Raw genomic sequence first — 27,500 nt, forward strand, 5'->3', positions numbered from 1 at the left:
TATGAAACGAACTCGTGTTTCTAATAACCCCACATTTAAAATAAAGCGTACAGAAAACAGATTGGATGGATGATGGAAGCACTCCGTCGGTCACGACGAGGGTTCCGGTTGATCCGAATCAACAGAACAGCCTGCTCGTGAAATTAACGTGTAAGTGGCTGAGCACTCCACAGACACGTGTACCCTTAACGTAGTTCTCGGGGATATTCACCGTGACACAGAGAGTGACAAGGCCGGCCCTTTGAAATACAGGTACAACAGAAACAGGAAGTAAGAGTGAGAGAAAGTTGTGGTGAAAGAGTACAGCAGGGATCACCACCATCCCCTGCCGGAGTTCGTGGTGCTTTTAGGTGTTTTCGCTCAATAAACACTCACAACGCCCGGTCTGGGAATCGAAACCGCGATCCTATGACCGCGAGTCCGCTGCCCTAACCACTGGGCCATTGCGCCTCCACTCTGAGTATATACAGACTGGCCACGCTGAAAAGGAAAAACCAGAAAGCTACGATGCAGTCGAAATATTGATAAATCATTTGCAAATTTACTATGCATAAAATACTTAATAAGAGCGCTCGGTTCTCCGAAATTGATTGAAACTTGATATTTAAAACTTGCAGAAGTAGACTGCAATGTTTGCTCTGACGCAGCAAAACAGCTGCAATGAACTTCCAGCAAATTCCAGCAAAGATAATGCACCTTTTTTCATCTTTCAATTTCACCCACAATAACCTTGCATTTAACGTCGTGCTATCCTCTTTTAAAATGGCTGAGTTTACTTCATTCAAGCAAGTCCTGGAATCTTTTCGGTTTGAACGGCAGTTTTTAAAAATAATTTCCACCTAACTAAACACTTTTAAACTTCGTATACTGGTAGAATGTGTTTATAAAACATCTTTTTCTCTTGGCTATATTGAGAAAATTCTATAGTTTGTAAGATATTTGTTGTTGTTTTTCTTCAATTTCTGCAATTTCAACCAATCAATGACGTCTTTTGAGTTAAAAAAACATTCTGTGCCGTACGAATATGTCCCTCGTTTAAGAAACAGATTGGGTTTATTTACATTTCTGAAGAAAAAATGATACCCTTCCCCCTAACCCTAACCCTAACCCTAAAACAGATTGAAATGCAATAGATCGATACTAGGGTCATAATTATGGGTGACAATTTCATATGACACCGCTAGAAAAACTGCCGTTCAAACCGAAAAGATCCCAATTCTGGACCATTTGTAGCTAGTTTTCAACTTAAGCAACGCTTGCATCTTGCAAGATATTGATATAACAGTCCGCTTCTGTAAGTTGATTTTAAATAACATTTTTTGTAATTAATTCCGGAGAATCGAACGCTCTTATAAAGTATTTTATGGATAGTAAATTTGTAAATTGATTTATCAATATTTCGACTGCGTTCGTAGCTTTCTAGCTTTTTCCTTTTCAGTATTACTAGTCTAGGATCTTTTCGGTTTGAACGGCAGTTTTTTCTAGCGGTGTCATATGAAATTGCCACCCATAATTATGACCCTAGTATCGATCTATTGCATTTCAATCTGTTTTAGGGTTAGGGTTAGGGGTGGGGGGAAGGGTATCTTTTTTCTTCACAAATGTAAATAAACCCAATCTGTTTCTTAAAAGGAGGGACATATTCATACGGCACAGAATGTTTTTTTTTACCTCAATAGACGTCACTGATTGGTTGAAATTGCATAAATTGAAGAAAACAACAACAAATATCTTACAAACTATAGAATTTTCTCAATAAAGCCAAGAGAAAAATATGTTTTATAAATACATTCTACCAGTATACGAAGTTTAAAATTTTTTAGTTACCAAGAAATTATGTTAAAAGCTGCCGTTCAAACCGAAAAGATCCCCAGTCTGTATATAATCAGTGTATATCTCTTAATGATTCTATCTCTTTTCTGTTTTTCACTGATGATAATACCAGACTTAAACGGAGTGGCGGGAGGGGCTGTTACAAAAACACGAATTCTTATCCGGGGGAATATTTATAAATATATGCATGTATTTGTTTTAGTGCTTAATTTCGAATGTCATCTTATCTTAGCTATCTTTATATTTTAATTATATATGTATGCACACACAAAGGCACACACACAAACATAAATATATATGCATATGTATTTATTTATGTGTATATATATATACATAGATATATGTATATGCGTGTGAGTGTGCGTGAGAGTGTCTACGCGTATATATATGCGCACGCTTATACGTTGATGATCTAGATTGAAAGAAATTATATTAACTACAGAAGATAATTGCTGAAACTGTCAGCGACGAGTACCATAGCAACACCACTGTAGAACGTATTCTATCGACTCCCAATCCTGTGCTGAATCTGTGGGGAAGGTGCATTACACGAAAGCACCAGGAAAACGCCTTACAATTAGATATTTGCATTAACGCTCTACAGAGTGTCATTCGGGTGCAAATTTAAAAGAATTACAAGAGACCAGACCGACATAACAAGCTGGCGCTGACAAATCTTGTAGACAAAAATAGAAGTACTGACTTGGCTAAAAATGATAGGTCTTCTGCTTGCCTAAACACGCACGAACAGTTTAATGTGTATACGTATTTGAGCATGTCCCTTTTCTTTCATTTTAGTCATCGGACCTCGGATTTTAGTCGATCAAACCGGTCCTCTGCCCACCACCAGTACTCATTCTTTTTTACTCTATGCACAAGGCCCGACATTTTTGGAGATGAGGCCAGTCAATTGGATCGACTCCATTATGCAACTGGTACTTAATTAATCGACTCTGAAAGGATGAAAGATCCGAAATTTTGGGGGAGGGGGCCAGTAAATTAGATCGACTCCACTGGTACTTAATTTATCGACCCCGAAAGGATAAAAGACAAAGTCGACCTCGGCGGAATTTGAACTCAGAACGTAACGACAGACGAAATATCGCTAAGCATTTCGCCCGGCGTGCTGACGATTTAACAATCAATATTGACAATGGTGATGGTTGGTGCTGCCAACTGTTAATCTTAATGAAAATTCCTCGATTTCGTAAAAACAAACAAACGAATAAACACGACTAAAAACAATACCTCCGCCTTCGCTAAGGCGGAGGCAATAAGTACTGGCGATGGAAGGCGGCGAGCTGGCAGAATCGTTAGTACGCCGGGCGAAATGCTTAGTGGTATTTCGTCTGCCGCTACATTCTGAGTTCAAATTCCGCCGAGGTTGATTTTGCCTTTCATCGTTTCGGGGTCGATTAAATAAGTACCAGTTACGCACTGGAGTCGATATAATCAACTTAATCCGTTTGTCTGTCCTTGTGTGTCCTTCCCGCGAAACTGCTGGCCTTGTGCCAAAATTTGAAGCCAATATTGATTGCTAAATAAAACCAGGCAAAATGCATAGAAGCATTTCGTCCGTCTTTACGTTCTGCGTTCAAATTCCGCTAAGGTTGATTTTTGCCTTTCATCCTTTTGGGGTCCATAAAATAAGTATCACTGGGGGATCGATACAATCGTCTTAACCACCACCCCCGCTCTCGAAATAGCCAGCCTAGGCGTGTCTATGGAGTAAGAACTTTGCTTCCCAACTACATGGTTCCGGGTTCAATCGTACCGTGTGACACCGTGGGCAAGTAGGTGTCTTCTTCCATAACTCCTGGGTCGGAAAGGCCTTTCACATAGGGTAGACACACTGTGGTCAGTTTATGGGTTTCATCCCCTCTTCTCATCATAACTGGAATGGATAATATATTTTAAACCAGCATTGATTGCTAAATAATCTCACAAGACCTCACCACCATTCCTTCAAGCCGTATCAAATGACGTCAGGATTGATTATGATCTTATTGTTTGTTCTGAGCGAGTGACCAATACTCATGATCTTTAAATAACACCCCCCCCCCCTCCAACACACGTACACGCACGCACACCTCCGGGAATAATGAGATCAATATGGCAGATGTTCAGCTCAGTTTGACATCTGTAACTCGATATTCAATCTACAGAAAAGTTTCTACGTGGTAGTTCAATCTACGAGAAATAACAGCCAATTTTTCTCTCATCTCACACGCTACCGTCTTTACAAAATCTTTTCTACTCTAGGCATACGGCCCGAAATTTTGGGCGAGGAGGAGGGCAGTCGATTAGATCGATCCCAGTACGCAACTGGTACTTAATTTTTCGACCCCGAAACGATGAAAGGCAAAGTCGACTAAGCATTTCTCCCGGCATGCTAACGTTTCTGCCAGCTCGCCGCCTTTGTCTTTAACAAATAATACAAAAAGGAAAAGCATATTGGAGAAAATAGTCATAGATACATTAAAAAAACCCAAATATGGCACGATCACGGCTGGAATAAGTCATAAGTCACGGCTGGAATAGTCATAAGCCTGCTCAGTTCTTCGAGGGTCGGCTGAAAAGTTCATAGGCTGACCAAGATATTCTCATGGGATATCAATCCTCTTGCGGTCTACACAACTCTTCCATTGGTGTTGTAGTGCTTCGATCCCATTGGGGAAGAAGCTTTCGTCCTGTTGATAAAAAAAAAATCATCAACAGCAGATGTAACGTCATCATCACTGCGATACTGGTTCATGCTGGGAAACAGATAATAGTCAGATGGGGCCAAATCAGGAGAATAGGGAGGGTGGTGGCGAAATTTTTTTCCCACGAGAGTTCCGGACCCCAGTTATGAACTCATTTGCATACAGCCAATCAGAGCTCAACTATCAAACTAATTTATGAGCGCATAAGAAATGGGCGATAAGATAAGGTCACTTGGGTGAGGGATGACCATGTTTCTGTAGTGACGCTATTGCGGAAGTTTCAGCGCGCATGCGCATAGTTGGATTACTTCTTGTATGCCGCCGGAAGTTCCCTCATGCGCATAATCACGGCTGGAATAACTTAAATCATAAGTCGGTTCAGTTCCGTGTTAACATTGGTCTAAACAAGACGAAGGAGAGAGATTCACAGAGGATTGGGACGACGGAGAGCAAGGACATGAAAAAGAATTTAGTTTGGAGGATGAAAAAGTAAGAATGACGAGAGAGAGGAGAGAGAGAGAGAGAGAGAGAGTGGCAGAGAGAGAGTGGCAGAGAGAGAGTGGCAGAGAGAGAGTGGCAGAGAGAGGAAGAAGAGAAGAGAAGAAAAGAAAGACAGAAAGAAAAAGCGAGAAAGAGAGAGAGAAAGAGTGAGAAAGAAACACAGAGAGAGAAACAGAGAGAAAGAAATAGAGAGAAAGAGAGAAAGAAAGAGAGAAAGAGAGACAGAAAGAAAGAGAGAAAGAAAGAAAGAGAGAGAATGAAGGAGAGAAAGAAAGAGAGAAAGAGAGACAGAAAGAGAGACAGAAAGAAAGAGATAAAGAAAGAGAGGAAGAAAGAGAGAATAAGGAGAGAAAGAAAGAGAGAAAGAAAGAGAGAAAGAGAGACAGAAAGAAAGAGAGAATGAAGGAGAGAAAGAAAGAGAGAAAGAAAGAGAGAAAGAGAGACAGAAAGAAAGAGAGAAAGAGAGACAGAAAGAAAGAGAGAAAGAAAGAGAGGAAGAAAGAGAGAATGAAGGAGAGAAAGCAATATTTGTGTCGGGTGAATATGGGTAAAAAAAAATCCGTCTGGCTTTCATTCGTCTTCTATATTTCTAACGAACCATTGTTAGCATTTATTTCTTAAAGCTGTCCCAACCCATCACCAGTCCTCCATACCAGCAATAAACCATTGTTAGTAGTGATTATATAAAGATCTCACAACACATCACTAGTCCTTCATTGTTAGTATTGATTATTTAAAAGATCTCTCTCTCTCTCTCTTTCTCTCACTCTCTCTTTCTCTCTCTCTCTCTCCCTCACCAATCCTCCATGTTACCAACACATTGTTATCGATATTGATTATTTAAAGATCTCTCTAGCCTTCACTAGTCCTTCAAACCAATAAACATGCTATTATTGTCGGTATTGATTAGTTTGAAGATCTCACAAGGCCTTCACCAGAGTCTCCGTAATTACTGACACAAAAGTTACAAGCCCCTCATCAGCCCCTCGCTAGGCCCTCATCATGTCCTCACTAGCAACCTCACCAGTACCCATTCCAACCACTCACACTTTGTCAGGCGGCGAGCTGGCAGAAACGCTAGCACGCCGGGCGAAATGCGTAGCCGTATTTCGTCTGCCGTTACGTTCTGAGTTCAAATTCCACCGAGGTCGACTTTGCCTTTCATCCTTTCGGGGTCAATAAATTAAGTACCAGTTACGCACTGGGGTCGATGTAATCGACTTAATCCGTTTGTCTGTCCTTGTTTGTCCCCTTGTGGGTAGTAAAGAAATATATTTTAATTATATATGTTGGAGTGGCTGAGTGGTAAGTAGCTTGTTTACCAACCACATGGTTCCGGGTTCAGTCCCACTGTGTAGAACCTTGGGCAAGTGTCTTCTACTACAGCCTCGGGCCGACCAAAGCCTTGTGAGTGGATTTGGTAGACGGAAACTGAAAGAAGCCCGTCGTATATATGTATATATATATATATATATATATATATATATATATATATGCGTGTGTGTTTGTCCCCCTAGCATTGCTTGACAACCGATGCTGCTGTGTTTTTATCCCCGTTACTTAGCGGTTCGGCAAAAGGGACCGATAGAATAAGTACTGGGCTTACAAAAGAATAAGTCCCGGGGTCGAGTTGCTCGATTAAAGGCGGTGCTTCAGCAAATGACTGAAACAAGTAAAAGAGTAAAAGAGTATGCACACACAGGCACACACACATATCCAAAAGGATATTTCGGTTTTGCATGTCTTTGAATGGTTGTAAACTGATTGGAAACTCACGGATTGAAGACTTTTGTTGTAGGACTTCTCCATTACGATCTGGTCTAGGGTACTAGTTCTTTAAGGGTTTTATTTTTAGCACATCACTGCCAAGGTCATGCAGGAGCACTGCCTTCGGATCTTTTCGGTTTGAACGGCAGTTTTTTCTAGCGGTGTCATATGAAATTGTCACCCATAATTATGACCCTAGTATCGATCTCTTGCATTTCAATCTGTATTAGGGTTAGGGTTAGAGTTAGGGTTAGTTAGGGTTAGGGTTAGGGTTAGGGGTGGGGCGAAGGGTATCTTTTTTTCTTCACAAATGTAAATAAACCCAATCTGTTTCTTAAATGAGGGACATATTCATACGGCACAGAATTTTTTTTTACCTCAATAGACGTCATTGATTGGTTGAAATTGCAGAAATTGAAGAAAAAAAAACAACAAATATCTTACAAACTATAGAATTTTCTCAATAAAGCCAAGAGAAAAAGATGTTTTATAAACACATTCTACCAGTATACGAAGTTTAAAAGTGTTCAGTTACCTAGAAATTATGTTAAAAACTGCCGTTCAAACCGAAAAGATCCCTGCCTTCTAATTAATCAACAACAGAGACACCAAACATTACCATAGGCACAGGCCTGGCGGTGTGGTAAGAAACGTGCTTTCTAATCACATGGTTCCGGGTTCAGTCTCTCTGTGTGACACCTTGGGTCTTCTACTGTAACCCCAGCGCGACCAAAGCTTTGAGAGTCGACTTGGTAGACGGAAACTGATAGAAACCCGTCGTGTGCGTGCATGTGCGTGTGTAAGTGTGTGTGTGTGTGTATGTGCGCACGCGCGCGTGTGTGTGTGTCTGAGATTGTCCCTCACCACCGCTTGACAACCGGTGTTTGTGTGTTTCCGTTCCCATAACTTAGCATTTCGGCAAAAAGAGAGACCAATAGAATAAGTACCTGACTTAACAGAAAATAAATACTGGGGTCGATTCATTCGACTAAAAGTTCTTCGGGGCGGTGCCCCAGCATGGCCGCAATCTAATGTCTAAAACAAGTAAAAGATAAAAGATTGGCAGTAAGGATTAGTCAAGGACGTCACTCTAAGTCCTCATCAGTCTTTCCATACCATCGACGCATCACCAACACCATCCACCAAAGGAGTCTCTACGGGGTCTCTCAATCTGCTAGAAATAGCTGTCGAATTCCTGACTTAACCTTTTGCCTGTCCCAAGCATGTTCGTAAGTTTGTCGTAAACATCCATGCTTGTTTGCAGACTTTTAGTAAGCCCTTGTTTCGACCCCTTACGATTATGAATGACCATCGGATTGCACCTAGGGATGGAAGCACTCCGTCGGTTACGACGACGAGGGTTCCGGTTGATCCGAATCAACGGAACAGCCTGCTCGTGAAATTAACGTATAAGTGGCTGAGCACTCCACAGACACGTGCACACTTAATGTAGTTCTCGGGGATATTCAGCGTGACACAGAGAGTGACAAGGCCGGTCCCTTGAAATACAGGTACAACAGAAACAGGAAGTAAGAGTGAGAGAAAGTTGTGGTGAAAGAGTACAGCAGGGATCACCACCATCCCCTGCCGGAGCCTCGTGGAGCTTTTAGGTGTTTTCACTCAATAAACACTCACAACGCCCGGTCTGGGAATCGAAACCGTGATCCTATGACCGCGAGTCCGCTGCCCTAACCACTGGGCCATTGCGCCTCCTTGATTGCACCTAGGAAGCTACCCTCCGAGGCACAAGTCCGGGCAAGGTTGTTCATGGAAGACCAGCAGTCGCCCCATGCATACCAGCCATCCCTCTCCACACCACCAATGTTATCCAAGGAAAAGGCAAAGGCTGACACAACTTGGTACCAGTGACATCGCAGTTCATTTCTACAGGTGAGTGAACTTAAGCAACGTAAAATAAAGCGTCTTGCTAAAGAGCACATCACACAGCCCGGTCCGGAAATCGAACTCACTACCTCATGATTGTGAGCCCGACGTTCTAACCACTGAGCCATGCGCCTTCACTTCTGTGTAATATAAAGCTACTTCATGTAAGTCCCAAGTTACTCTGGTGGATGACGAAAAGTTCAGAATATGTATTATATATGACTAGCACTATGGTAATGTTTGGTGCTAGTGCATGCAAATACAGCTGCGTGCGTGCGCACATACACGCGAGTACTGTCCAAATCTCCGACCAATCACATACAGCTAGCTGGCATTCAATTTGCGTATCAAGTTTTGGGCATTTTGATTGGGTTTTGGATAGAAAATTCACAAAAAAAGTCACTTCTATTGATTTTTTTAATGGCTTTGCGGGGTGACTGGGGAAATGTAAAAGATGTGCACGACCACCCTTGGACAGTTTTGAATGACCATAGAAAGTGCAAGCCCTCTAACTGAAAAATTGTGGATTTGTATAAAGGACACACACACACACACACACACACACACATTTTGCCGTTTATATATATAGAGATGCATGGAGAGCAGGGAAATATGTGGAACACAGGACAAGCAAAGGGGACAAAGACATGCTTGGAAAAAAAAACCTGGTGCTCACAGTATGATTGGATGGTCAAGTTTACTAAGCCTTTTATTCTTATATCATATGACTGTTCGATCAGGACTGACCTATGGTTCAACAACAACAACAACAACAGCAACAACAACAACAACAGCTGAGTCTCGGCTGATTGTTCCACACAAAACAGAAATTAGTATTGATCAACACATCAATATCTACATTACATTTTAGTATCTGTTGCTAGTGTTAGTGAGGAATGGGGGGAGTTCTGTGGAGGTGGTGGTGGTGGTGGTGGTAGTTGTAGTAGTAGCAGCAGCAGTAGCACCAGCAGGAGTAGTAGTAGTGGTAGTGGTTGTAGTATCAGTGGCATTGTTGTTAGTGTTGAGGTTTGTTGTTGTTGTTGTGGTGGTGTTGGTGGTGTTGGTGCTTGATTTGGTTGTTTAGCGGCGGTATCGTTCGTTGTTGTTGCTGTGATGCTATTCTTGGTGGTTGAGGGTGATGATGATGATGATGATGGTAGTGGTGACAGTTGTTGTTGTTGGTGGTGGTAGTAGTGGTAGTGCTGCTGTTGTTGCTGTTGAGCGAACAGTCTTCGTCCCAGAGCTCGCAAGATGGGAGAAGTCCAAAACATGATCCTTTGCTATTCGTAAGACCCGCAGAAGAGAAAGCAGGTCAACCCCCGACACCGAGAACATCGACGGATGGATGAATGCGCATCCAGGCTCAGCGGTTGCGTAGGAAGTCGGGGGACAAGAAACAGGAAGAAAGAGTGAGAGAAAGTTGGAGCGAAAGAGTACAACAGGGTTCGCCACCCCCACCCCCTGCCAGAGCCTCGTGGAGCTTTAGGTGTTTTCGCTCAATAAACACACACAATCGAAACCGCGATCCTCCGACCGTTATCGACTGTTGTTATCGTTATTGTTTCCATCTACAAATACATGGTTGCTGTCTTTGCTTATATTTCTTTCCACCCATTTAACCTATACACTTTCCCACTGCATAACATCCACCCCACACTCAGGCTGTAGTTTCTCTGTTCCTCACCCTCTCTCTCTCATCCTCTCTGTCCATCTAAGTATACCCCTACAACATTTTCCTATACCACGCATCCCTCCGACAATGCCCTAACTACGTCAAACCATAATCCTTCCACTCTCTAGCTATACTCTTTCTACCTGTTTAACTATACTCTTTCTTTCCATCTGAGTATTTTCCCCTCTTGCCCTTTAACTATACATCTCTTCTCATCACAAGATACTCCTCCCCCATCAACTAACCAAATCTTCACCTACCCTCCACATTTATCTATTTATCATACACCTCCCCATCGACATATATCCCCTCCTCCGACTAAGTATCCCTCTTCCCCAACTTGCCAACAAAATAAATACATTTTTCATCCAACAAAAATAAATATAATTTCACCTGCCTCTCTGTCAATTCGAACCCGCTTCCTCGAGTTCGGAAATATTCGTCTTTTTTTTTCTTTGTTAAGGGCTGGCTGGAGTATACAGTCTATTAAATGGACTACACTGACGTTACCCAATTCCATCAAGTACAAGGCTTCAGCAATAATCCTTTCTACTGTAGGCACACGCCCTGGCATTTGAGGGGAGGGGTATAGTCGTGCACATCGACCCCAGTACATGACAGGTACTTAATTTATCGACCCCGAAAGGATGAAAGGAAAAATCGATCTCGGCATAAGGCCTCCGCAATAATGAAGCCTTCGTGGAAATACTCTACCATTCAACACCTGTCGGTTCATTTGAAATTGGCTACGAAATAATTTCAAATTCTGGATCAAGGCCAGATATTTTAAAGGAACTGGTAAGTCGATTACCATCGACCCGAATGTGCAATATTGTACTCATATCATAGATTCCGAAAGGTTGAAACAAAGTTGACCTCAACGAAATTTGAACACAGACCCAAAGAACCAGAAGAAATGTCGCATTTTGTCTGATTCATTAGTTAGCCACCTTAAAAAATGATTATTAAATGATCTGGTATTTCTATAATCTCCTCCGATGTTTTGTGAAGACGCCTGGCTTAGTGGTTAGGGTATTCGGGTCACGATCGTAAAGTCGTGAGTTCAATTCCTGGCGGCGAGTTATATCCTTGAGCAAGACACTGTATTTCACGTTGCTCCAGTCCACTCAGCTGGCAAAAATGAGTTGTACCTGTATTTTAAAGGGCCGGCCTTGTCACACTCTGTGTCACGCTGAATCTCCCTGAAAACTACGTTAAGAGTACGCATGTCTGTGGAGGGCTCAGCCATTTGCCTGTTAATTTCACGAGCAGGCTATTCTGTTGATCGGATCAACTGGAACACTCATCGTCGTAACCGACGGAGAATCAAACCAAGACTCCAATGTTTTACCGACCATGTTTTTTCTGGTTCTGCCACGAGTATTTATCTTCAGGAGTTTTACTTTTCCTTTGTGAATTTGTAGTCCAAATTTCCTCGGTGCTGCCGTCTTGTCCTGTTACTGTCGCTGACTGTGAAGCATTAACGATAGGTCGTCAGCAAAATCCGTTCATTTTTATAATTTGTTTATTTATTTTTCTTAGGGAAAATGGATCTTTTCGGTTTGAACGGCAGTTTTTAACATAATTTCTAGGTAACTAAAAAATTTTAAACTTCGTATACTGCTGGAATGTGTTTATAAAACATCTTTTTCTCTTGGCTTTATTGAGAAAATTTTATAGTTTGTAAGATATTTGTTGTTGTTTTCTTCAATTTCTGCAATTTCAACCAATCAATGACGTCCATTGAGGTAAACAACATTCTGTGCCGTATGAATATGTCCCTCGTTTAAGAAACAGATTGGGTTTATTTACATTTGTGAAGAAAAAAGATACCCTCCCCCCACCCCTAACCCTAACCCTAACTAACCCTAACTAACCCTAACTCTAACCCTAACCCTAATACAGATTGAAATGCAATAGATCGATACTAGGATCATAATTATGGGTGACAATTTCATATGACACCGCTAGAAAAAAACTGCTATTCAAACCGAAAAGATCCGGGAAAATGAATTTCAAGTGCGAAAAACAGAACGACGTCTAGCATATATGTCTTCTGCTGGTGATACTGTTGTTAATGTCCAAATCTCAAGGAGAAAAAAACGTAATTGTTTCCATGCAAGCTTTGAAAATCAGTATATTTTAGTTCTATCACTGTGTGAACAACTCCAAATAAAGTAAAGTTTACGCGCTATTACCCATGATAATTGCCAATGCCACATTTAAGGTAACAAAATCCTGTGAACAACTGGTAGAGAGAGAGAGAGAGGGGGGGGAGTGAGAGAGAGAATGAAAGAGAATGAGAGAGGGAGAGAGGGGAGGAGAGAAAGAGAGAGAGAGAAGCTGGTAACACATGTTGACTGACATGTGTTACAGATTTACAGACTCAAACACAACAGACAATCTGACTGTGGCAGACAGACGATCTTCAAAACAGAATAGACAGATCAATAGAGACACAGACAGACAGAGAGATCTATAGGCAAAGAGACAGAAGGACACAGAAAAACAGAGATCGATAAACCGACATAAGTGCATTAAACACATATCTCTATATATAAACGGCAAAATGTGTGTGTGTGTGTGTGTGTGTGTGTTGTGTGTGTGTGTGTGTGTGTCTGTGTGTCTGTGTGTGTGTCCTTTATACGAATCCACAATTTTTCAGTTAGAGGGCTCGCACTTTCTATGGTCATTCAAAACCGTCCAAGGGTGGTCGTGCACATCTTTTACATTTCCTCAGTCACTCCGCAAAGCCATTAAAAAATCAATAGAAGTAACTTTTTTGTGAATTTTCTATCCAAAACCCAATCAAAATGCCCGAAACTTGATATGCCAATTGAATGCCAGCTAGCTGTATGTGATTGGTCGGAGATTTGGACAGTACTCGCGTGTATGTGCGCACGCACGCAGCTGCATATGCATGCCGGGTCATAGTGCTAGTAATAGAATAAAATGATAGGCGCAGGAGTGGCTGTGTGGTAAGTAGCTTGCTAACCAACCACATGGTTCAGGGTTCAGTCCCACAGCGTGGCACCTTGGGCAAGTGTCTTCTACTATAGCCCCGGGCCAACCAATGCCTTGTGAGTGGATTTGGTAGACGGAAACGGAAAGAAGCCCGTCGTATATATGTATATATATATATGCGTGTGTGTGTTTGTGTGTCTGTGTTTGTCCCCCTAGCATTGCTTGACAACCGATGCTGGCGTGTTTATGTCCCCGTCACTTAGGGGTTCGGCAAAAGAGACCAATAGAATAAGTACTGGGCTTACAAAGAATAAGTCCTTAGGTCTAGTTGCTCGACTAAAGGCGGTGCTCCAGCATGGCCGCAGTCAAATGACTGAAACAAGTAAAAGAGTAAAAAAGAGAGTAAAGAGTATCGAATCAGATTATGGCAGTTATATATTTATACAGCACAATAAGAGAAACGAATGCGCAGAGGAATATAAATTACAACAGATCAGTAAATGTTCCACTAAGGAATGTTCATAATGGTTGCAACATACACTGGTATACTCCAAAAAATAGCGATCGGTAAGTCTGTAGTGTTGATATGTCAGTTCGGTAGGTGGAAGCATGTCATCACAGACATAACCCCAAAACTAGAAGAGAAGAAGGAAGAATGTGTGCAGATTATTCCTTTACAGCTGTTTCGAAAATAGATGCATTATTGATGCAATTCTCTACAAGTTGCCTGTAGTCTATTGTGCTAGTCTATTCCATCTTTCGGGGGGAAAGTACATTAGGACTCGGTAGGGAATGAATATACATGAGGGGTGATAGCTGTTAAGAAGTGAGCATAAAGAAAAGGAGATTAATTAAGGTGGAAAAAAAAAGAACTGGAGAAAGATACAAATATACAAACTTACATGCATATATACATTCATACGTAAGCACATACATATATGCAAACAGGTTGGCGGACAGACAAGCCAATAGACAGACAGACAGACAGACACAGACAGAGAGTCGGGCGGAGATTGTCAATCAGGCAGACTTACTGACGCATGCGTGGCTGTGTAGTAAGGAAATTTGCATCCCAAACACATGGTTCTGGGTTCAGTCCCGCTACGAGGGATCTTGAGCATGTGTCTTCCACTATAGCCTCGGGTCGACCAAAGACTTGTGAGTGGATTTCGTAGACGGAAACTGAAACTTGTTTTTTGTGTGTGTGTGTGTGTGGTGGTGGTGGTGGTGGGGGTGCATGTGTGTGTGTGTGTGTGTGCGCGCGCGCGCGCGTGTGTATCTTGTGTTTGTCCCCCACTACTACTTGACAACCGGTGTTGGTGTGCTTACGTCCCCGTAACTTTAGCGGTTCGGCAAAAGGGGCCGATAGAATAAGAACCAGGCTTTACAAAAGAATAATAATAATAATAAATTCTGGTTATATTGGCCACAAGGGCTAATATACATCAAAAACATGCAGGGACAAACATAGGATGATAAAAACAAAAGGTTTTGCAAAAAGAAATGGTCCGTGTAAACATTATATAACAGCAAAAAATGTAACAAGTAAAAAAAACCTCCCAATAGGGGAAGGCGCTTTGAAAGGTTACTCATCCAAGATTGTAGCTCGGTCAAAGAGACGAGCTGTGGAAAGGAGAGCCTGACGAACGGCGACCACACCTGCTCACTGTCCAGGAAACGCTTGAGATGCTGTAGCCTGAGCGCACGTCTGAGCATCAGCAACCACGGCATGCCCAGGCCTCTGTTCAGCGACTGTTGACACCAGATGGAGCGCCTGACCAGTGGTACCTGACCCTTCCACAGAAAGTCCAAGAGCAAGCGCACCAGCTTGATCAACCAGCGGCCGGGACAAGGGACAACAGTCAAGCAGTAATAGATGACGGATGCGATGTACGCATTCGCCACCTCCGCTCGACCTTTCAGAGACATCTTCCTCTCGGCCCATTTCTGGGTGAGATTAGCCACCCCGTTTGTCACCTCGTCCCAGTTTTTCTCCACCTGGAGGTCCGGTCCGAACCAGACCCCGAGCAGTTTAACGGGACCGTCTGTCCAGCGCCCCATAACGCTGTTGGATGGCATGGACTTGCCCCTCCAAGTGCCCAGTTGCAAGCCCACCGACTTTTACGCGTTAATTTTCGCACCTGTCACCGCTTCGTACTCGCTTACCAATTCTACTATATGGCTCAGAAACCTGGACGTTATCAAAGAAGCTTGAGAGGCAGTTGGATGGAACCTACACCCGCCTCCTTATGAGAGCTCAAAATCTCTCGTGGAAGCGCCATCCAACCAAAATGCAAATATATGGGAAACTACCACCTGTGTCATCTCTTGTGAAAGGTAGGAGAGTCCAGTTTGCTGGACATTGTTGTAGAGCTGAAAAAGAGGTAATTTCTACTCTTCTCCTCTGGAAGCCATCTACTCGCAATACTAGAGGGCGCACACTCTCCTACCCTGATATAATCTCCAGGGATACAGGCATCCAGCAACAGGACCTCCGTAATGCCATGATGGACCGTGAAGTCTGGCGTAGCATAGTAAATTCCATTGTCTCGACCACGGTCAAACAATGATGATGATGATAGTGTCTCGTCATCAAAGAATAATTATTACTTTCAAAGCACCTCCCCCTATTGGGAGTTCTTTCTAATTGTTATATTTTTAGCTGTTATTTGAATGTTTACACGGACTTTTCTTTTTCGCAAAACCCTTTGTACTCTTCGTCCTGTGTTGGTCCTTACATGTTTCTTGATCTATGTTAGCCCTTGTGGCCAATAAAACCAGAATTTATTATTATTATTATTATTACTGTCACGTATAGGACGGATCCGGCTATCAGCTGAATCCATAGTGAAGATTGCCCCGCCGACCTCCTTTAACAAGGCGGGCAAGGCCGTTTTCCTGTGCCTAGTAGCTGTGGCGAAAGAGGTTGTATGGTGGACCCGTTTGAAAGGGCTAAAGTCAGACACTTTCCTCTTTGGTCAAGGCCTCATCAACTTTTTCAAGTTTCACTTGAAAAGGAAGATGAGGTTAGAGAGGAGAGTGCTGTCCGATGGCAAGTTTTCTGAAAGGTGGGTGAATTGTGCAAGAATGGCCAGTATAAATGGACCAGTTCTCAGGTTTCGCCTGTGATTGAAAAAGGTATTAAAAAAGGAGAAAGGGGCTCTCTACCCCCCTTTTGACCAGGCTCCCGTGGCTTTTATGGGTTTTTCCACGTGAGACCTTTTCTTTTTTTCGAAGCGTCTCCTCTATTGGGAGTTTTTCGTTGTTATACTGCTTTTTACTCGTTTTTTTTTTTCACAAACGGTCAAAACCCTTTGTAACCTTTCGTCCTGTTTTGTCCCTTTATGTTTTCCAATCATGTGTGTCAGCCCTTGTGGCCAATAAAAAGAATTAATTATTATTATTATTATTATTAATCACTGGGGTCGATTTGTTCGAATAAAAATTTATTCAAGGCGATGCCCAAGCATGGCCGCTATCTGATGACTGAAACAAGTAAAAGATAAAAAAATACAAGATCTAATCAGCCAACCAGACAGACAGACCAATAGACAAGGCAGACAGGCGGACAGAGAGACAAACCAATAAGCAGACATACAAACAGACCAATAGACAAGGAGACAGACAAATCAACAGCCAGACAGACAGACTCACTGGCCGACAGACAGACAGACGGACGGACGGACGGACAGACAGACAGACAGACAGACAGACAGACAGACAGACAGACAGACAGATAAAGACAATAGTCTATTTGTTATTGCAGCCTTCATGCCCCAGTTACCATAGTAACAGTTCAACTAATTTACCAACTAATTTCCAACCAATCATTTCATTTAGTTATCTTGTTGTGGTTGGTGATGATGATGATGATGTTAGTGGTGGTGGTGCTGGTTGTGGTGGTAGTGGTGGTGGTGGTGCTGGATGTTGTTCGTGCTGATAGTACTGGTGACCGTGTTGGTAGTGGTGGTTGCGGTGGAAATTGCACTAGTGCTGTTGATATTGGTAATGTTGTAGTGGTACTTGGTAGTGTGTAGGTGGTGGTGGTTGTAGTGGTGGTTGAAGTGGTGGCAGAGGTGGTATTTGTAGTGGAATTAGTGATGGTGATAGTGATGCTTGTTGTTGCTGGTGGTGGTGGTGGTGCTAGTGGTGGTGGTGGTGGTGGTGGTGGTGGTGGTGGTGGTGGTGATGGTGGTGGTGATGGCGGCGGCGGTGGTGATGGGATGTGGGGGTGGGGTGGTGGTACTGCTGCTGCTGCCGCTGATGATGATGATGATGTTGGTTAAGGGGGGTGGGGTGGGGTGGAAATGATAATGTTGAAAATGGTGATAATGCAGTAATACTTTTCTTGCCGTTGGTATCAGCGATAGAGGCGGCGGCGGTGGTGGTGGTGGTGGTGGTGATGGTGGTGATGGTGGTGGTGGTGGGTGGTGGTGTGGTGGTGGTGGTGGCGGTGGTGGTGGTGGTGGTGGTGGTGGTGGTGTGGTGGTGGTGGCGGTGGTGGTGGTGGTGGTGGTGGTGGTGGTGGTGGTGGTGGTGGTGGTGGTGGTGGTTGTGGTGGTGGTGGTGTGGTGGTGGTGGTTGTGGTGGTGGTGGTGGCGGTGGTGGTGGGGCGGCGGTGGTGGTGGTGGTGGTGGTGGTGGTGGTGGTGGTGGTGGTGGTGGTGGTGGTGGGGCGGCGGTGGTGGTGGTGGTGGTGGTGGTGGTGGTGGTGGTGGTGGTGAATGCGAAGACAGGATGGGTGCAGATATATATATACAGGCGGAAGCTGGGGGTGGCTTCAGATGTCTCTCTAACGTTTGTTTATCAAACAGATGTCGGATGGAGAAGATAACCGACGAAGGAAGGAAGGAAGGAAGGAAAGGGTGTGGGAGTGGGTAGGATGAGTTTTGTTCGGGTAGGAACAATCGGGGACGGTTGGCTGGCTGGCTGTCTGGCTGGTTGGACGGTTGGACGGTAGTGGTTATAATGATGATAATCGTTATAGTGGTTGTTGCTGTGGTGATGCTGGTGGTGGTGGTAGTGGTGGTGGTAGTGGTAGTGGTGGTGGTGATGGTGGTGGATGATGATGATGCTGCTGATGTTGATGACGATGATGATGATGATGATGATGATGATAATAATGATGGTGATGATGGTGGTGGTGATGATGATGATGATGATGGTGGTGATGGTGATGATGGTGGTGATGATGATGATGATGATGGTGATGATGATGATGATGATGATGATGATGATGATGTGATGATAATGTTAGTAGTGGTGATTGTTGTTGTTGTGGTGGTGGTTGTGGTGGTGGTGGTGATTGTTGTTGTGGTGGTGGTTGTTGTGGTGGTTGCGGTGGTGGTGGTGGTTGTGGTGGTGGTTGTGGTGGTGGTGGTTGCGGTGGTGGTGGTGGTTGTGGTGGTGGTTGTGGCGGTTGTGGTGGTGGTTGTAGTGGTGGTTGTGGTGGTGGTTGTGGTGGTGGCGGTGGTTGTGATGATAGTCGTGGTGGTGGTGATGTGAAGCATTGTTGCTGTTTAGTCGGAGGTCAGCTGTTACCGAGCCCAGCCTTCTATGTGTGTGTGTGTGTGTGTGTGTGTGTGCACGTAATTTCTGTAGTCACGAGAACGACTGAAACGCCATCTATAGATCCAGTCTAGCAGATAAATTATACTTTCTTCTTCTCTCAGCATATTTAAATATGTTTTTAATCACAAGATTCATGCATTTGTATGTGCAACTGCATCATATTTCAATAGGATAAACTCCGGGATGCACGGAGACAAGTGAAGATGGACGTCGGTTCGAATAGTCATAAGTAGAGAGCCTCCGAGATATATTTTTTAAGGTGGTGAAAAACGTTAAATATTATTTGCAGAGGGTCTCCTTCATCGAAAACCGGTGTTTACCATGCGTTGACGAGAGGCAATTACCTTGAAACTATAGTCCGTATGTATCACTTAGGCTTTCGAGGGAGGATGACCTCCCTTTGCAAATAACACAAGGGCACTGGAATTTTGTGTCTAAAGTCCATCTGGTGACGTTGATCGCCTGGGGCTAAAAGTATCAGTAACACCCCAAACCCCAGTGGCTAGCCACATTCAGATGGCTAGTACCCCTTACGTTAAAATTACTTTGTGTTTTGCAGGGAAAGCTTCTCTCAAATATTGAAGAAGTTATGAGAAGTTAATCGTTTTGATTTATATGGCGCAGGAGTGGCTGTGTGGTAAGTAGCTTGCTAACCAGCCGCATGGTTCCGGGTTCAGTCCCACTGCGTGGCATCTTGGGCAAGTGTCTTCTGCTATAGCCCCGGGCCGACCAATGCCTTGTGAGTGGATTTGGTAGACGGAAACTGAAAGAAGCCTGTCGTATATATGTATATATATATGTGTGTGTGTTTGTGTGTCTGTGTTTGTCCCCCTAGCATTACATGACAACCGATGCTGGTGTGTTTGCGTCCCCGTCACTTAGCGGCTCAGCAAAAGAGACCGATAGAATAAGTACTAGGCTTACAAAGAACGGGTCGATTTGCTCGACTAAAGGCGGTGCTCCAGCATGGCCGCAGTCAAATGACTGAAACAAGTAAAAGAGTAAAAAGGGAAAAGAGTAATATTAGCACTTCTGGCCAATAAAAAGAATTTATTATTATTATTGAGTGAGGGAGCAGTGCATGCCATCAAAGTGACACTGGGGTAAAATATACGAAGCCCAGTATACCCATCATGACTACATGTCTGATAAGAGTACACCAGGCACATGCATTACAACCATATGTGCGCGACATTGTGACCTCATATCAAGATAAACAGCGCATGACCTTGCAGGTGGGGCCCAGTTAGAATGTTCTTTAGGTCGAGTAATCCAAACTATTCAAAAAGTCTGTGAATAAAGAGTCGTTCAAGGATGACGAACAAAACAACCTTGTTTTCAATGGTGAATTATTCAAACCCCAAAGAATTCCTCTCAACACATGGCTATGGTGCTCCCCACTACTTCACTACTCCTGCTCGGGATCAGAGACGCTCATATGATCAGTCACTAAGAGTCATGCTCAACTGGTTAAGATCAAGCAACTGACAAGCAATTCTGCGGTATTGAGAAGAATATTTGCTGTAGTCTGTTTCACACCAAGACGAAAAATGGTAACACTGTAAATCAGAACCATGATCAGTAGAACCATGATCAGAACCATGGGAGCCACTGCTTGGTATTGCACTATTACCATTATTGAGTGAGAGAGCAGTGCTTGCCATCAAAGTGACACTGAAGTAAAATATACGAAGCCCAGTATACCCATCATGACAACCCAAATGATAAGGGTACACTAGGCGCAAGCATCACAACCATATATGGGTGACATGGTGATCTGTAACCCACCCGCTCAAAAGGTCCCTGAATAAGGGTTGTTTAAGGATGTGTTTCCAGAGGTGAACTATTCAAACACCAAAGAATCCTTCTCAACACATGGCTATGATGCTCCCCCACTACTCCTGCTTGCGATCAGAGATGCACATATCGCCAGTCACTAAGGGACATGTTTAACTAGTTAAGGTCAAGCAACTGACAAGCAAATCTGTGGTATTGAGCAGAATATTCTTTTATAACAAGACAAAACAATGTACATGATAACACTTCCAATTAGTTAAGATCAGAAGCCATGTGAATCACAGATGCAGTACCAGGTAGTACAAGGCATTATTATCATTATATTTTTCTTCTTTTATCTTCAAAATTATGCTAAAGCATACTGACACCTAATCTTTATTATTGTACACACTTTCTTTTCCCCGTCCCAGATTACTATGTCCGGTCTGTTGTGCCCGGTTTTTTTCAGAGGTTTTATCAGAGACATTTCTAAATTAAACTTTCTCATTTTATGGGTGAGTATGCTGTCTGTATCACCGTAACTTATATCTTTATCTTCAGGAATATTCATACGTGTTGGCACATATGTCTGTGCATATGTATATATGTATATATATATATATAATATATATATATATATATATAATATATATATATATATATATATATATATATATATATATATATATATATATATATGTACAGGCAACGTCGATATGATGGGGAGAGTGAGCTAATGAACAGCTCAAGCACAAACATTTGATTACTACAAACAAATCATTTGTTCAGGCCATTCAACAAGAAATTGCATAACTATCTTTCTCGGACTATGACACACTACCATCATGCGCGTGCGTGCGTGTGTATGTGTGTGTGCGTGTGTGTGTGTGTGTGTGTATGTGTGTGTATACTTGCACTCATATGTGTATACAATACTCATTAGTACACGAGTGTACCTCAATTATCTTATGTATTTGTGCGTCTATACAGTAAGCACATATGTGATTGTATGTATGTATGTATGTATGTATGTATGTATGTATGTATGTATGTATGTATGTATGTATGTATGTATGTATGTCAGGTCACTTTCGAATGCTACTGGTAACATGTAACCCAATATAACCTGTTGCATGGTCGGGTCGTCGGCGACTAAACCGGCAACCCCACCAAGTTTGCTTGGTGAGGAGGGTGTTTATTGGACACCCTGCGGGATGAAAAACAAAACCCGTCAAAGGGCGGAGGAACTCTTGAGAGTCAACGGCCATCCAATAAATGTCTTAAGGCTGTATCATGCGCGGGGACATAGAAATAATCGGACTGAATACCCGATCGCGCGGTTAAACCATTGGGAGTGAAGGACTCCTAGCGTTTGTTTGGGCATCCTTCTAGGAGACGGTAACTCAGGTAACTGGGATAACTCTGACATAAAACCTACGGCTCAGTGGTTACCGATGATGTTGACTTGTTCTTCTTTTCGGATTATGGCTGCTGTTGCTTAATGAGTGGGATTGACTCAGTGCACAGCCTTTCCTCACTTTAAAAAAAAATCTTCTTGCACAGGCATTGCACGATAACAACATTGATTAAGCTTCGTGCAATGGCCACACTCGATAACGAGGGGGGCAGCCACCACCACCACCATGTATGTATGTATGTAATGGCGTGTGGCTTAGAGGTTAGGGCTCTCGATCGTAAGGTCGTGAGTTCAGTTTCCGGCGGCACGTTGTGTCCTTGAGCAAGGCACTTTATTTCACGTTACCCTTGTTCACTCAGATGGAAAAAATGTGTAGTGCCTGTATTTCAGTCTAGTCACGTTCTGTGTCACGCTGAATCTCCCCGAGAACTGCGTTAAGGGTACGAGTGTCTGTGGAGTACTCAGCCATTTGCATGTTAATTTCACGAGCAGGCTGTTCCAATGATCGGATCAAATGATGGAACCCTCGCCGTCCTAACCGACGGAGTGCCAATGCCAGTTGCATATATGTTCATACACACACAATATATATATAATGTGTGTATGTATGTATATATATATATATCGTCGGACGATGGATTAGTTGGCCGAAACTTCGTAGTCCCTCTTAATAATATTCTTGTTTAAGAATAATAAATTTGTGCTCTACAAAATTATAGAGTAACCCATCAGATTACTGTGAAATTGTTTTTATTATGACTGAACATATGAATAAACATTAATATCCATATGTGTGTGTGTGTATATATATACACACACACACACACACACACACACACACACACACACACACACACACATTTATCAAAATAAAAACATGATGCAAAGGATTTAGCGGTACATATGTTTCGGGCCTTTATTAGACGGTTTATAACAATGCATAATTGATGTAAATGTGTGTCTATAGCCTTCTTCAGTCGCGTACAATTACTACTTCAAGGACATGTATTACATTATAAGTTTTACGTTATAAGTTACGTAAAACTTATAATGTAATACATGTCCTTGAAGTAGTAATTGTACGCGACTGAAGAAGGCTATAGACACACATTTACATCAATTATGCATTGTTATAAACCGTCTAATAAAGGCCCGAAACATATGTACCGCTAAATCCTTTGCATCATGTTTTTATTTTGATAAATATACTCTATCACCTACACCCCTAAATGTCATATACAGGTGCTTACAATTATCAAGTATTCACCCTGAATTTATATATATATATATATATATATATACAGGGTGCATAAGGTATTCGGGGACATAAGTTTTCGGGGTCACTGCTGTATTTTTTGTCAACTCTATATAATCTTTGTTTCAGAAAATAATATTGGCAGACCCTCAGCTTACTCAAGAAATGAAGAGGTATGTTGTTATTGTGGTTATAAAGGCTGAACATAGCGATTTAGAAATACCTTGAGTTTTAAAAGTTGCCAGATCCTTCGTCTACAAAGTTTGTAAGGAGCTAGAGACAGAAGATGGCAACGTATCATCAGTATCAAAGCATAAAAAGCATTCTAAACGCTCTGAAATAATTAGAACACCTGAGTTTATCCAGAAAGTTGATTACAATCCAGAAAGTCCAAGAGGTCAATTTCAAAAGATCTCCATATGTCGGAAGGAACAGTCAGAAATGTTGTCCACGAAGACATCAGCTATAAATCTTATAAAATGAGAAAAGGTCAATTTGTCAGAAAAAGCAAAAGAAAATCACTACATCAGATCTAAATGTCTCTTAAACAAGCTGAAAAATCCTGCAGATTTGATTTGGTTTTTCTCAAACGAGAAAAACTTCGACCAAGATCAAAAAGTTAACAGAAGAAATAACAGATGGTTATGTGCAGACTCTCCTGAAGTTTCAAGTGTTATGCATACAAAATTTCCTGCAACTGTCATGGTTTTAGGGGTTGTGGTGCGTTCTTACTTCTTTCCACAAGGCCTTAAAGTTAATTCTGCCTACATTGAGGTCCTGGAAATAACTGTTAAGCCCTGAATAGACAGTGTATGCAATGGAAGGCCATATGTGTTTCAGTAAGACGCTGCACTATCACACATGGCTCTAGTAATACAGGTATGGCTGGCTGAAAATTTTCATGATCACATAACCCCTAATATTTGGCCTCCTAATTCTCCAGGTCTCAATCCATTGGACTATTACATGTGGAGCGTTGTTGAGAGAGAGGTCGATGAACACACCCATAACACCAAAGATTCTTTGAAAGCTGCCATAGTCAGAGTAATGTCCAAAATGAACCAGGACCACTTGATTCGAGCATGTAGATGACTTAGATATCGTATAGAAGCAGTTGTTGAAGAAAAGAAGGTTTATTTTTATCCTTATAGCATTTTTTGATAAAGTTATTATCTGTTATTATATATCTGTTTTGTTCTTTTGTTTTTTTTTATAAACATAAATCTGTTTTCAAATATCTTACGCACCCTGTATATATACAATATCTAAACAAAATATTAAGATACACACACACACATACACACTCACACATTGTGTGTGTGTGTGTTGTGTGTGTGTGTGTGTGTGTGTGTGTGGTGTGTGTGTGTGTGTATGTGTGTGTGTGTGTGTGTTTTCATTCTTGGAACTGCAAATGGGAAATATTTGGAACATTTTATACGAGCATACTCACTGCACACTAATCGATTGAATTTTCAGAATGCGAGTCATGTTGCTTTTTTTTTTTTTTTTGCGGTGGGGTGATTGTTCTTAACATTTCCGGGCTCTGATGTAATCCATTGCAACATAGCCCAATGCACATACGAAAATAACCACAAATGAAAAATCTGCAGCCATGATAGAAGAGTTGTAAGTTCCGCATTAGTTTACCCTAGAAGTTCTCATTTTTACCTGAACTTTTCACAGGATATTAACATCCACCGAACAGTTGACCTCTGCAACATTGCTTGAATTTTTTTCCCCTTACCTTCCCGTATAACAATATCAGATTTGCAATATTTGCACGGGGTTGTTGTCTTTATTGGAATGTTCTATCAGCATTCTTCATTTTTAAAGGTGAGGATACATTCTGCATCTGGTTTGTCTGCGGTAGGACCATTGGAACAATCCCTCCTTCGAATAGCTTCGTAAATAGTCTGGGCAACAAAGTCATACGTCATGGTAAGGTAGTACTTTGTAAACATTTTCTGGCGGCTCTGGATAATGAAGAGGATATCTTCCACACTGGTAACAGTATAATAAACATTTTCTATCCCATCCCGGTAGTGTGGAGGCACCCTTATCTCTTTTATTGATCGAGTATTTAGGAAATCTCTTCTTTTCCTCAAAAATAAAACCGTAGCTTTCGCGGTGCGATATAATGTAATCTACATTGACAGGAAGTGTTTCCTCTTCCCGTCAATATTGCTGTGGGATATGTACCCACGTTTAACTTGGGATGATATGCTGGGTGTCTACCTTCAAGAATTTGTTTGAGTCAGTCAGTTCACGTACTGTTGAGTCACGTCGAACAGTTGTACACTTAGGATACCGATTCAGGATTGCTTCACCTACTCTCGAATGTCATTATTTTCAATGTTGAGTTTACATGTCGATGTACTTACTCATTTCTCCTATTACTGTTCGGTAGGTAAGGTCGAAGGTAGCGCCCCCCACCCGGTCCTTTTTGCACCACGGACCGGTTTCATGCGAGACACTTTCTTCTACAAACCCGGGGATTATGCGCATAACAAACACAATAAATTTCATAATATATATATTTCTTTACTACCCACGAGGGGCTAAACATAGAGGTGACAAACAAGGACAGACAAAGGGATTAAGTCGATTACATCGACCCAGTACGTAACTGGTACTTTATTTATCGACCCCGAAAGGATGAAAGGCAAAGTCAACCTCGGAGGAATTTGAACTCGGAACGTAACGACAGACGAAAAACGGCTGCGCATTTCGCCCGGCGTGCTAACGTTTCTGCCAGCTCGCCGCCCTATAAATTTCATAATATATATTCTAGTTGTAGCGGAAGTCTGCGTTAAGCATAACAAATAATTCCTCATAACCTTTTTTTTTTTTTGAATTTTCAGAAACTTTTTGCGAATTTGCACTCTACACACGAGAATTCACAAGACTATGAAGAAAAAAATTTCGAAATTAAATTTTTTTTTTTTTCGAATTTTTTTTTTTTATTTTTCGAATTTTTTTAAAAAATCAGTTTAAGATACGGACAGTCCGAATTTTTGGCTGGAATGCCAGCAAAAGATATTGAAAAAACATCAATTCATCAGGCTGACAAACAAACGAGGAGAGCATGAGGTGGTCGTGAGATGTGCTAAAAGTAACAGCTAAATAGTCCTTAGATCACGCACCAAAATTTCTTTTGTTTTTGCATAATCGTATGAATTCCTGTATGTAGAACACAAATTTGCAAAAATCTCATGAAAATTTTTTAAAATAAAGTTATGTGGGTTTATATAGCGTGCTTAAAGCTGAATTTCGCTCTAATTATTGCGTATATAATACGTAAATAATGTGAAAACCCCATGTAGACTGCAATAGTCAATAAAATTTGGCGGGTGGTGGGGGAGATCTTAACATTTCCGGGCTCTGATGTAATCCATTGCAACATAGCCCAATGCACATACGAAAATAACCACAAATGAAAAATCTGCAACCATGATAGAAGAGTTGTAAGTTCCGCATTAGTTTACCCTAGAAGTTCTCATTTTTACCTGAACTTTTCACATGATATTAACATCCACCGAACAGTTGACCTCTGCAACATTGCTTGAATTTTAAAATTCTTTCTGTGCAGCCCAAATGATTCACGGCCTGGTAAAGGTCCACACCAGGTGGCTTGAAACCCCTGGTGTAAAGGAGACAGTGCGGTACTAAAAACCGTTTGGTCCGGCCCTATATCTCCGCATCCGCCCTTCCATCCAACATATATAACAGTGTCATTATTGAAAAGGAAGTTACCAATGAAGAAAGGAGTATCTAGTTTCCTTGCGTCGATGTCTAAATTACGGAATTTTTGCAGTGTTAAGTTTAGCAATCCAAACCTTAAACCTAGCTTTAGTATTGAAAAAAACGTTATTGTATATTGTGGTTGTATACTGTCAACTCAACGTGACAGTCCCGTAAGGGAATTACACCACCGCCATTTAGCCCTAGGAAACATCGACGTCTCCTGTCGGCCTTGACACATTTTCTGTGTCCTTATATTTGCAAAGGGGAGGCAATCACCCCCCCTCCGCCGCCAGCTAGGACTAAGCACTTGAAGACATATGTTTCTGAGTCTATTGCTCGTCGTCAGTCCAGGGTAGCCAGTCTCGCTTGCTGAGATGACTGCAACCTCTTCGCAAATATATCCTATTTTCAG

The sequence above is a fragment of the Octopus sinensis genome, linkage group LG14 (assembly GCF_006345805.1).
Source record: "Octopus sinensis linkage group LG14, ASM634580v1, whole genome shotgun sequence".
Taxonomy (NCBI): Eukaryota; Metazoa; Mollusca; class Cephalopoda; order Octopoda; family Octopodidae; genus Octopus; species Octopus sinensis.